Source organism: Tupaia chinensis, unplaced genomic scaffold (assembly GCF_000334495.1).
Source record: "Tupaia chinensis unplaced genomic scaffold, TupChi_1.0 Scaffold000515_1, whole genome shotgun sequence".
Taxonomy (NCBI): domain Eukaryota; kingdom Metazoa; phylum Chordata; class Mammalia; order Scandentia; family Tupaiidae; genus Tupaia; species Tupaia belangeri.
The window spans coordinates 5371582-5383039 of record NW_006160028.1 but is presented as its reverse complement, the minus strand read 5'-3'; the positions used below and the strand labels follow the sequence as shown (position 1 = coordinate 5383039).

Genomic DNA, 11458 nt, shown 5'->3' with positions numbered 1-11458 from the left:
TATATATATATATACACACACACAGCAATAATGATAAATCGCCATTTTAAGGTACTGCTTAAAAGACAGTATTTTATTTAATGCTTGCAACATCCTGTAAATTAAATATTACTGACCCAATTATTAGATAAGAAATCCAGAGCTCAGAGAAGCTAATTAACCGGCTCAAAGCCATAGCATGTAAATTGTAGCACAGAATTTATACCCAGTGCTGCCTTACTCCAAAGCCTATGCTCATAAAGAACCCCAGTTTTGCTCGTGTTCTTTCTACGTTCAAGACATTTAGGTGGATAGGGTGTTTACACAGCCTGCAGCCCCAGTGTTAGCACTCCTGTAGATGCCAGCAGTGGAAAGCTTTGCCTTTGTAAAGTGACTCATTGAATTTGCTATATGACAGGAAGGCTGGTTGTTAAAGGGGAGTGTGATGAAATGTCTCACTCACCATTCACGTGGACAGGTTCTGAGGATTGCATGGAGATTCTTTGCAGTGTGATGCAACAAGAAAAAAAAAAAAAAGCCTTGCAAAATAACTTGTTTATGCCAGCTGAAATGGACTGAATCAATGTTTAACCATTCCTTATTAAAAACAATTTAAAAATGAATGTTATTTTCTTAACACAAGAAAGAATAATGGATTACAACCAATATCCAAAGTTATAATACAGAGTAAAACACTAAATGCCTCTGCATGAAAATTGGTCAAACCAAGGATAACTTCTTCCACCATCCTTATTAACAGCATTCTAGAAGTTCTGTTGCTTCATTCTCTTATCTTTGAGCTTCCTCTTGTTTTGTTTTGTTCACATTCTTATCACAGTCTTTCATAAAATAGGCACTCAGGAGAAGATTTTGTTGTTTAGTTTTTGCTTTGTTTTCCAGGTTGAGTACTTGGTTCCTTTTGTTTTTCTGTAGTATACCTGGTTGAGTGTAGCTTGCTATTGAATATGGGCAGGTCTTTCCGGACTGTCATTTGCTCTGATATAGTAAGGAAGAATTCTCCATGACTCCTATCTCTCAAAAAGCACAGACCTCTTGTTAAGGAAGGACTTCCTCTGCCGCCTTGCAAGAGAGAGATATGTTAAATTCTTCGGATATGGACTTTAGTTGGCAAGCACAGGCCACACTGGCCTTAGAAGAGGCTGCAGAAGCATTGTAATTCAATACTTAGAGAACACCTCTCTCTCCTTATTTCTCTCCAAGTTACACACACACACATACACACACACAAAGAGAGAGAGAAAGAGAGAGAGAGAAGGAGAAAGCAAGGGGGCTTGGAGCTTGGGGAATGGTCATGCCATAATCTCTTCTCCTGCATTTATCCCTCCTTTCAGGATTTTAGGCATGCATGCACATATGTCCAGTGTGTTTTTCAAACTGCCAAGTTCTAGACTCAAGCAGTGCAGCTGGCCATGTGGGATTCAGTCACAGGATGCCACTAGATGTCCCTGGATGACCTATCCAAATTTTGTATCTTTTTAGGAAATATTTGCCAAGGTCAGCAAGTGGTATGGTGGTTCAGGCACTGCACTCCTACATGGCCACCTGCTGTTAGAGACTGGGCCTGCCTGCTTTTCTCACTTTTCCTCTTCCTCTCTCTTCTTTCTCTGGCGAGTACACATTTCAGCAAATTAAGCTTAATAATAACTTAAATAAATAATTATTTTTTAAAAAAGCAATCTTGGCTCATCCCAATGCTGCAAAAATTTCTATTTTTAAGTAGCTTTACTGAGGAAAAATTTACGTACTATACAATTCATCCATTAACAGTGCAATTGAGGCCAGCAAGTGGCGTGGTGAAGGTGCTGGGTTCCCGCTTGGTCGACCATATTTGGGTCCTGGACCTAGGGGCTTGAAAGTCATGAAGGGTGTGTGTGCATGTCCCTAATCCAGAGAGGAGAATGGAAGGGAAGGGATTGACATTCCCCACCTCCCCGTGACTGATTTCTCACTTTCTCTCTTTCTGTCATTCTCTGAGTGCACATTCCCTGCGTCAAAAACCTAAAAACAAACAAAAAAAGTACGATGCAATGATTTTTATGTGTATATACATGTGTATATACATGTATAAGTATGTGTATATACATGTGTATATACATGTATAAGTATGTGTATATACATGTATACACACACACACACACACTCATATATATATATATATTTACCAGTCAAACATTTATTTGGCAAGTAGGAAATGCAAATTTGGAAGATGGTCCTATTTGAGTATTCATTCAGAGTAGCACTCATTTACCTGACAGTTCTTTGACTTTATGGGAAAGCATCAGATAACATTAATGATCGAATGTTTTTCTTTCTCTTCCTTTTGATAGATTCATTCTAAAGCAGATCATCCAATAAGCACTTCAGTCTTCAGAGTCATGATAGTCACATTAGACAACATCCTACTCATTTAAGAAAAAAAATTATTAATAGGGAAATTAGGGGGAAAGGCTCTTACACACTGTCTTTTTAATTTATTTTTACTTTTAATTAATTAATTAATCTTACATAGTTTCACTGAACATCACCACAGCATATATATATATATATTTATTTATTTATTTATTTATTTTTCCCCCTATTTCTCTATTTCTCACCTTCTGCCATTTCTCATCCTCCTCCCACCCTGTCTCTGGTATCTGCAGTTGCTTTCTATTTCTTTATTCTTTCCCACATTGTGTTCATTCACAAAATATCTTAATTAATCTAAATACTTTCAATAGTAAGTTCAGTCAACAAAAGTTGACTTTAGGCATGAAACTCTGTGGGTAGAATGAAAATATTATAAAATAGGACAAAGCTGAGGCTATATAGCTTACTGTGGTTACTAAATAGGTATTTTTTTAAATACATTTTTTAATTTTAAGAAAGACAGTTTAGCTTTAATAAATCAAAATTTAAAAAATGTTAAGAGAACTTTGCTTAATACTTAAAGCCAGGAAACAGGTTAGGATTCTATTCAAATAGTAGATACAGGACCTGTCCACAGTTCCAGAGAAGACAAAACTCCTTAACCCTGGGAAACAAAGCATAGACGGTCAGTTTTAGTCAAAACTCATAAAATTTTATTTCAGCAGTTCAAAGCCATGTGCTTTATCTTCTGTTGTGGTCCGATCTTTCTGTTTAAATTCTGGAAGATAACGTTCAACTCTGGACTTGTCCCTACCATTAAGCTGGCCATTTTCTTAGCTGTTTTAGAACTCTTACTTCTGTGGGTCTGACTTTAGTTTTCCTGCTATTGCACTCCCTTCAGAACTTCTTGGAGAGCTGGTCTGGTCTTGTAAATTCTATCAGGTTTTGTTTAGCTGAGAATATTCTTGTCTTCTCTTCTCATGTGAAGGATAATCTTGACAGATATAGTGTTCTTGGTTGAAATTGTTTTTCACTCAACACTTTGAATATATTTTCCCATTCTTTCCTTGCTTGCATTGTTTCTGATGAGAGGTCTGTTGTTAGCCTGATGGGATATCCTTTGTAGGTAACTTGACATTTCTCTCTTGCCAGTCTGAATATTTTGTCTTTGTCTGTGGTTTTGATCATTCTGACTATAATGTGTCTTGGAGAAGATCTTAGGTTGATTCTATTTGGGGTCCTTTGTAGTTCTTGGGTTTGGATCTGCCCATACTGATGTGAGAACAAGACAAAGATGTCCTGAGAGAAGACTGGAGGATAAGGGATTGCAGTGTGACCATCCCTGCTGAGGGGTGCTTTCTCACTTTCCCTCTCTGTCTCTCTCCTGCAAGCCCACATGTCCTATAGCAAATTAAAACACAGTCACGGTTCCGGCTTATACAGTTTTGATTCCTTGTCTCCAGTTTTATGAATAAGCAGACTTTAAAAGGTTAGTAGTGCTATTATTATACACTTGGAATTTCTTTGTTAATTAAATGTGGAGTATTTGCTTTTATGTAAGATGGTAGTTATTTATTAGTAAAAATATTTGGCAACAGTTTTGAACTTTTTCTGAGTACAAAGGTAATGCATTTTCATTATAAAAATTTAGACAGTACAAAGAAGTTCAAGGAAAAAATAATTAGATCATAATTTCAGTTCTCAGAGACTACAATAAACATACTTTTGATTTTACGAAAAAACTGATAGTGATATAAAGTTATAGTATTGGGAGAGAGAGCAAGGTTTCACAAATAATCTCCAAGTTACAGTTTAATAAAAAATGGTCAGACTATTTAAGAACACAATTTAGAGGGAGCAGCAGTTAGTGTAATGGCTATGTTGCTGGACTCCTATGTAGTCGACCATGGTTTGAATCCTGGACCCGGTGGCTTAAATTCACACTGGGTGCGTGTGCATGCATGCCCAAGATCCCGAGAGGAGAAAGGAGGAGAAGGGATTGCGGCATGGCCATCCCCCCTGGGGGGTGATTTCTCACTTTTTGTCTCTCTGTCTCCCTCTGTCTTTCTGGTGAGCACACGCGTCCTATAGCAAAAACCTCTCAAAAACAAACAAGCAAACAAAAAAACACATTTTGAAGGTAAAATAATTAGTTTAGTGCCTAGTCAGCATTTAAACAAACTAGGGTAAGTTTTCAATATATTTGAAGTTGTGGCATACTTTCCATTCTAGAAACATTTCTTTTTTTTTTTTTTTTTTTTATGAGGTTTTGGTATTATGGGCTATAGGGCACGTGCGCTCGCCAGACAGAGAGAGACAGAAAGACAGAAAGCGAGAAATCACCCACCAGGGGGGATGGTCACGCCGCAATCTCTTCTCCTCCATTCTCCTCTCAGGATCTTGGGCACGCATGCACACGTGCCTGGTGTGAGTTTTAAGCCACCGGGTCCGGGACACGAACCACAGTCGACTACATGGGAGTCCAGCGACATAGCTATTACACTAACTGCTGATCCCTCATTCTAGAAACTTTGAGACATGCAGGAAGGGCTTCCTAGAGAGATCAGCAATCCATGCTACAGTAACGTCCTCAGAGTGTGTAGGAAAGCACCCGCAGCTAACATACTAATTACTTGGTTACCTTCCACAGTGTCACAATTTGAGAACTCTGAGTTCCATGACTTTGCTCTTATATTCCTGTAAGTGGATCTTAGAGTGAGATGAATCTGTGCTAAGAGATGGCATTTTCCAAAATGTGCCATATTTATAGCAGAAAAAGAGAGATTTGAATGAAGAACCTTCAGACCGGTTAAGAATAGGATTATTCCTAGGAGAGAATGCCTGTGTATCCTATCAGTTCCTACTGATACCTTGAAAGCTTTCCTTTGGACTTTGAAAAAAGACATGTTTATAATATTTTTTAAGGTTATCTTCTCTTACAATGTTGTAACCTTTAAACTTCCTCAAGCCCTTTACCACAGTTTTTCATGGGAGTGTTGGGGATCAGAAAGGCACAGGGCAATCAAATAAAGTGAAACTACCCCATATCAACCTGTAGTGTTCAAGGAGGATATCTTAGTCTATTACCTGAGCTGGGTGACTTACAGAGAAAAAGGGTTGAATCTCCAAGGACATCACAAAGGGTGGAGGCAGAACTTTTGGCAAAGTGTGTTCTGTGCCCATGTGGCTTTCTTTGTGCAGTCTGGTCTCACTCCCTCTTCTTACATCCCAGCCATAATTCAATCATAGAAGCCTCACCCTAATGACATTATCACACCCAAAAGCCTAACCTTGAGACAACGTGAAGGAATTACATTTTCTCTTAATGCCTTTATAGTACAGCCAAGTCCCAACATAGGGTTTTCTGGGAGACACCCAGTTACCACTCACTAAGACTAAATTCCAAAACATAGAAACTTTGGGGAAAGGACATTATTCAAACCATAACAGACAGGAAACAGTTTATGATTGGGATTGAATGCAGGATTGATTGGGAGAGGCTGCAGATTTTTTTTAAGAGCTATCTTTGCTATAGGGCACGTGCGCTCGCCAGACAGAGAGAGACAGAAAGACAGAAAGCGAGAAATCACCCACCAGGGGGGATGGTCACGCCGCAATCTCTTCTCCTCCATTCTCCTCTCAGGATCTTGGGCACGCATGCACACGTGCCTGGTGTGAGTTTTAAGCCACCGGGTCCGGGACACGAACCACAGTCGACTACATGGGAGTCCAGCGACATAGCTATTACACTAACTGCTGATCCCTCATTCTAGAAACTTTGAGACATGCAGGAAGGGCTTCCTAGAGAGATCAGCAATCCATGCTACAGTAACGTCCTCAGAGTGTGTAGGAAAGCACCCGCAGCTAACATACTAATTACTTGGTTACCTTCCACAGTGTCACAATTTGAGAACTCTGAGTTCCATGACTTTGCTCTTATATTCCTGTAAGTGGATCTTAGAGTGAGATGAATCTGTGCTAAGAGATGGCATTTTCCAAAATGTGCCATATTTATAGCAGAAAAAGAGAGATTTGAATGAAGAACCTTCAGACGGGTTAAGAATAGGATTATTCCTAGGAGAGAATGCCTGTGTATCCTATCAGTTCCTACTGATACCTTGAAAGCTTTCCTTTGGACTTTGAAAAAAGACATGTTTATAATATTTTTTAAGGTTATCTTCTCTTACAATGTTGTAACCTTTAAACTTCCTCAAGCCCTTTACCACAGTTTTTCATGGGAGTGTTGGGGATCAGAAAGGCACAGGGCAATCAAATAAAGTGAAACTACCCCATATCAACCTGTAGTGTTCAAGGAGGATATCTTAGTCTATTACCTGAGCTGGGTGACTTACAGAGAAAAAGGGTTGAATCTCCAAGGACATCACAAAGGGTGGAGGCAGAACTTTTGGCAAAGTGTGTTCTGTGCCCATGTGGCTTTCTTTGTGCAGTCTGGTCTCACTCCCTCTTCTTACATCCCAGCCATAATTCAATCATAGAAGCCTCACCCTAATGACATTATCACACCCAAAAGCCTAACCTTGAGACAACGTGAAGGAATTACATTTTCTCTTAATGCCTTTATAGTACAGCCAAGTCCCAACATAGGGTTTTCTGGGAGACACCCAGTTACCACTCACTAAGACTAAATTCCAAAACATAGAAACTTTGGGGAAAGGACATTATTCAAACCATAACAGACAGGAAACAGTTTATGATTGGGATTGAATGCAGGATTGATTGGGAGAGGCTGCAGAGTCACTCTAGTTAAGAGAGGGCCACCTAGAGCTGGTAGGTGATAGTTGAGGCACTGGACTATCATATGGTTTGAGTATTGGACCTGGCAGCTTGCTTTTTCACTTTCTCTCTCTCTCTCACTGCTGAGCACATGTACCCTATAGAAAATTTTAAATTTTTTTAAAAAATTAAACAAATAATTTTAAAAAAGAGAGAGTGGAGACAGGGTCACCTGGAGTGACTGAAGACAGGACTTGCTTTGCCATTCATTTTTGCAGAGAAGATAGTGTTAGGCCAGACGCCTGGGCAGCTTGGATGTGGGGGTTGGACGCCATTCCATAGTCGACTGATGCAACCCAGATCTAGTCTGTCATCAGACCTGCGCTGCACTCGGATCTAACCTGGATGTAGCACATGGTGCTCTACTCTGCACATGGTGCTCTACTCTGCATATGGCACCAGACCCTACGTAGCACAGTAGTCTGCTCTCCCCCTAAACCTTTACCATACATGGACTGTTTCTACCTCTAAGACACTCCTCCTCCCTATATCCTTGTAAAAATTGCTAACCCCCTCCCTAGGGTGTGACTTCTCTGGTCCCCTCTCTCTTTCTCTGTGGGACCAGTGAACCTTACCTGGGAGCGTTCCCAATACTCTACATTTCTATTTTCTTACATTGTCAGCCCATTCCTTACATTTGGCGCCAAAACCCAGGAGGAGTTTTGTGTACCACAGTCCCCGCAAGGGCCTCTCCTCCCCTGAACCAGGAACCGACCCACCAACTGCTGACTAGCCACCTGCCCTGGCCTTCTGAGGGTAAGTTCACCTGCCCATGGTTTCCAGGATTCAAACCTCTGGGTTCCCTGTCTGAAAACACGGCTGTGTCAGGGTCCCCTCTGACTCCTGGAGCTCAGGTGCTTGTGAAGACATCTCAATCCCCTGCTGCCCATCCCCCATTTTGCACTCTATGAGTGCAAAAAGAGATTTGGGATGCCTGTCCCTTTCCCACTCACTTGAGTCTCGGAGACAATGGGTAATACCGAGTCTGTCATCAAGTCAAAGATGCTCCTAGGCTGTCACCAAATTAGGACTTGCTCAGGATCTCTGTCACAAGTGGCTGATACTCTGTTCCACTGTGGCCTGGCCGCATTATGCTTTGGACAATGGGTCTAAATGGCCTCCTGAGGGGACATTCGATTACAATACCCTCACTGATTCGATAACTATTGCCAAAGGGTAGACAAATGGTCAGAAGTTCTATATGTCTAAGCCTTTTGGGATCTGCACTCTTGCCCCTCCCTCTGCACCTCCTGCACTACCACCCAAATCCTTCTTGCAACCAGAGCCAGTCTAAGACCAAATCTCTCCTAGAGGCCAATCTCTCTCCTATAGATGAACCACCCAAAATTCTTACCTCCCCTCCTTCCTGGTACCCACCCCCCTCTCAGAATCCCCCACCATACCCTGGTCCCACTTCGGTGCCGCCAGTCCTAGCACCCCCTACCACTCCCTCATCTTCACTGCCGCCTCCTTCTCCTCCGTGTCCTTTGCTCCCATCCCCTCCTCACCCCACTCCAGTTAGTTCACATACCTGCTCACACTCTCAGCCTTCTCCCACCCTTTCCCCCAGTTATAACCTTCTCTGTCCTCTCTGGGAAGTGGTGAGAACAAAGGGTATTGTCAGGGTTCACATTCCCTTCTCTCTCCAAGATCTATCTCAAGTAGAAAAAAGACTTGTTTTTTTCTCTGCTAACCCGACAGCTTTTATTGAAATGTTCTTCCATCTTACTCAGGCCTATACTCTTACTTAGCATGACCTCTATGTAATCCTGTCCTCCACCGTTACTGCGGATGAGAGAGAGCAAGTCCAGGCTGCAGCCCGAGAACATGCTGACCAAGCCCGCCTGGTTGATGTGACTTTATCAGTCGGGCAAGTGGCTGTTCCTATTACCAACCCTCAATGGGACTATCAGGTAGGAAACTCTGTCCCAAAAAACTGAGACAACGTGATCCAATGCCTCCTGGCTGGAATGCATGCTGTCTCTAACAAAATTGTCAATTTTGGCAAACTCCGGGAAATCATCCAGGGGACAGATGAAAACCCCGTTGCATTCCTCAATCACCTTACAGAGGCCTTAACCCTTTATATATGATTAGACCCCACTTCAACGGCTGGGGCCACGGTTTTGGTGTCTCACTTTATTGCCCAGTCAGTGCCTGATATCCGTAAGAAACTTAAATGGGCAGAGGATGGCCCTCAGACCTCTGTCTGTGATCTGGTGAAAATGGCATTTAAGGTTTGCAATGCCTGGGAGGAAGCAGCTGAGGCTGAACGCCAAGACTGCCTTCACCACAAGGTGGCACTCCAAACCCAGGTCTTGGTAGCAGCCCTGAGACTGGGGGCAAGAATGGGGCTTCCTCATCTAAGTTCATTTCCCTGGGACCGTGCTTCAAGTGTGAGAACACAGGCCACTGGGCTAACAATTTCCCTTGCCCCTGACCACCCACCAAGCCATGTCCCAAGTGCAAACAGCCTGTCATTGGGGAAGTGACTACCCAATGGCTGACTCATCTCTGGTGCCTCTATGCAGGAGACAAGTCAGCCAGGCAGTCCCCTCTTTGGAGCTGTTTGGGCTAGCCACCAACTGAAGAGGCCTGTACTTGAAGACCCCCATCACCCTCACCAAGCCCAGTAGTGGGTAAGTCCATCTCCTTTCTCGTGGACACAGGGGTTACCTACTTCATGCTGCCCTCCCATTTGGGGTCACTTTTTCCTTCTCAGTCATGGGAATAGACGGCACACCCTCCTGTCCACCTAGGACAGGCACCCTAGCCTTTCATATGCATCGACAACCTTTCTTTCACTCCTTCTTAGTTATGCCATCATGTCTAGTCACCCTCCTGGGCAGAGACATCCTTCACCAATTGGGAGCTACCCTCCAACTTCTAGCTGTAGCTCCTGCCACTCCTCCTGCCTGTCCCCCCTGCCACTCACTTTTTCTTCCTTCTCATCTGCTCATCCATTGACTCTGATCTCTCCGGCCCTCTCTCCTTTCCTCTTCCCCCTGAAGAAGTTAAACTTGTTGTCTGGGACACTTCTGAACTGGTTGTGGCCTCCCACCACACTCTAATTCCTATTCACCTGAAGGATCCCACCAAGTTTCCCTCCCTACCCCAATTCCCTATCTCCAAAACACAATGTAAGGTCCTGAAGCCTATAATCACCTGACTTCTCATTTGCAGACTCCTCATTCCTACAGACTCTCTATTTAACACTCCTATCCTCCCAGTCCTCAAGCTGTCAGGGGCCTTCCGCCTAGTTCAGGACCTCTGTCTCATAAATGAGTTGGTCATTCCTCTCCATCTTGTGGTCCCCAACCCATACACCCTCCTATCCACATCCAACCAAATACCACTTGCTTCAAGGATGCCTTTTTCACTATCCTTCTCCACTCAGACTTCTACTTCCTATTTACTTTTACCTGGGAGGACCCCAATTCACTCTCTACCCAATAGCTTGCTTGGAACGTCCTCCCCCAGGGCTTCCGAGACAGCCCCCACCTCGTTGGTCAGGCTCTCACTCAAGATCTTGCATGTTGTCCACTTGCCCCCAGCATCCTCTCACAGTATGTAGACAATCTCCTCTTCTGCAGCCTGTCTCTCTCTCTCTCTCTCTTTCTCAACAACACACAACTTGTCTTCTCAACTTCTTGGAGTCCCAAGGCTACCGAGTCTCCCCATCCAAAGCCCAACTTTCAGTTGCCTCAGTTATCTATTTTTTTTTATTTTTTTTTTATTTTTATTTTTTATCATCATATCTTCTTCATATTACATTGGATTACATATAACTTTACTGTGTGTTACATTGTTTCTTCAAAAGGGAATGCCATGCACGTCAGTCAGTACAGAGACATTAATCTCCCCACTTCAACATTCCATATCTTTTCTGTTTTCCCCAATCATTATCTTTATTATTCTAATTATTTTTATAAAACAGTCAATTGCTATTTCTCGTTTTGCTTGTAAAAATACTTTGCCCATCATGAAACACTTCTCAGACCAATCCAGTTGAGAATTCTATACATGTCATCATCAACAGTTAATAAACCCTATCTGTTTCTCACTGACGTCCTGTCTCTCTATTGCTCACTTGCTATCTTTCTCTATCCTCTTCTCTTCACTTACCCCATTCCACACTGTCCTATTCTCATTAAGTACCTTCACTTCAAGAATGGTAGAGTAGTTCCTGTTCTTCCCTGAGGCAATGCAGGGCTGGTAACCATCATCTTCTCAAGTTGCAAGTTCTCAGACCTTGTTTTCCGCTTCAGCTTGCTGGTCCAAAGGCCACACGCCGGCCCTGGAGAGGCAGCTGAAC

At 42.7% G+C, this 11458-nt stretch overlaps 1 long non-coding RNA gene across 1 annotated transcript in view; it reads left to right on the top strand.

Annotated features, from left to right (window-relative positions):
- The window catches only part of LOC102500217 (uncharacterized), a 12794-nt gene extending 2937 nt beyond the window's left edge, over positions 1–9857 (top strand). The window contains exons 2-4 of the long non-coding RNA XR_335728.3: positions 7767–7899; positions 8877–9056; positions 9675–9857. This is a non-coding gene — a long non-coding RNA (uncharacterized LOC102500217). The remainder of the gene's footprint in view (positions 1–7766; positions 7900–8876; positions 9057–9674) is intronic.
- Positions 9858–11458: the final 1601 nt, after the last annotated feature.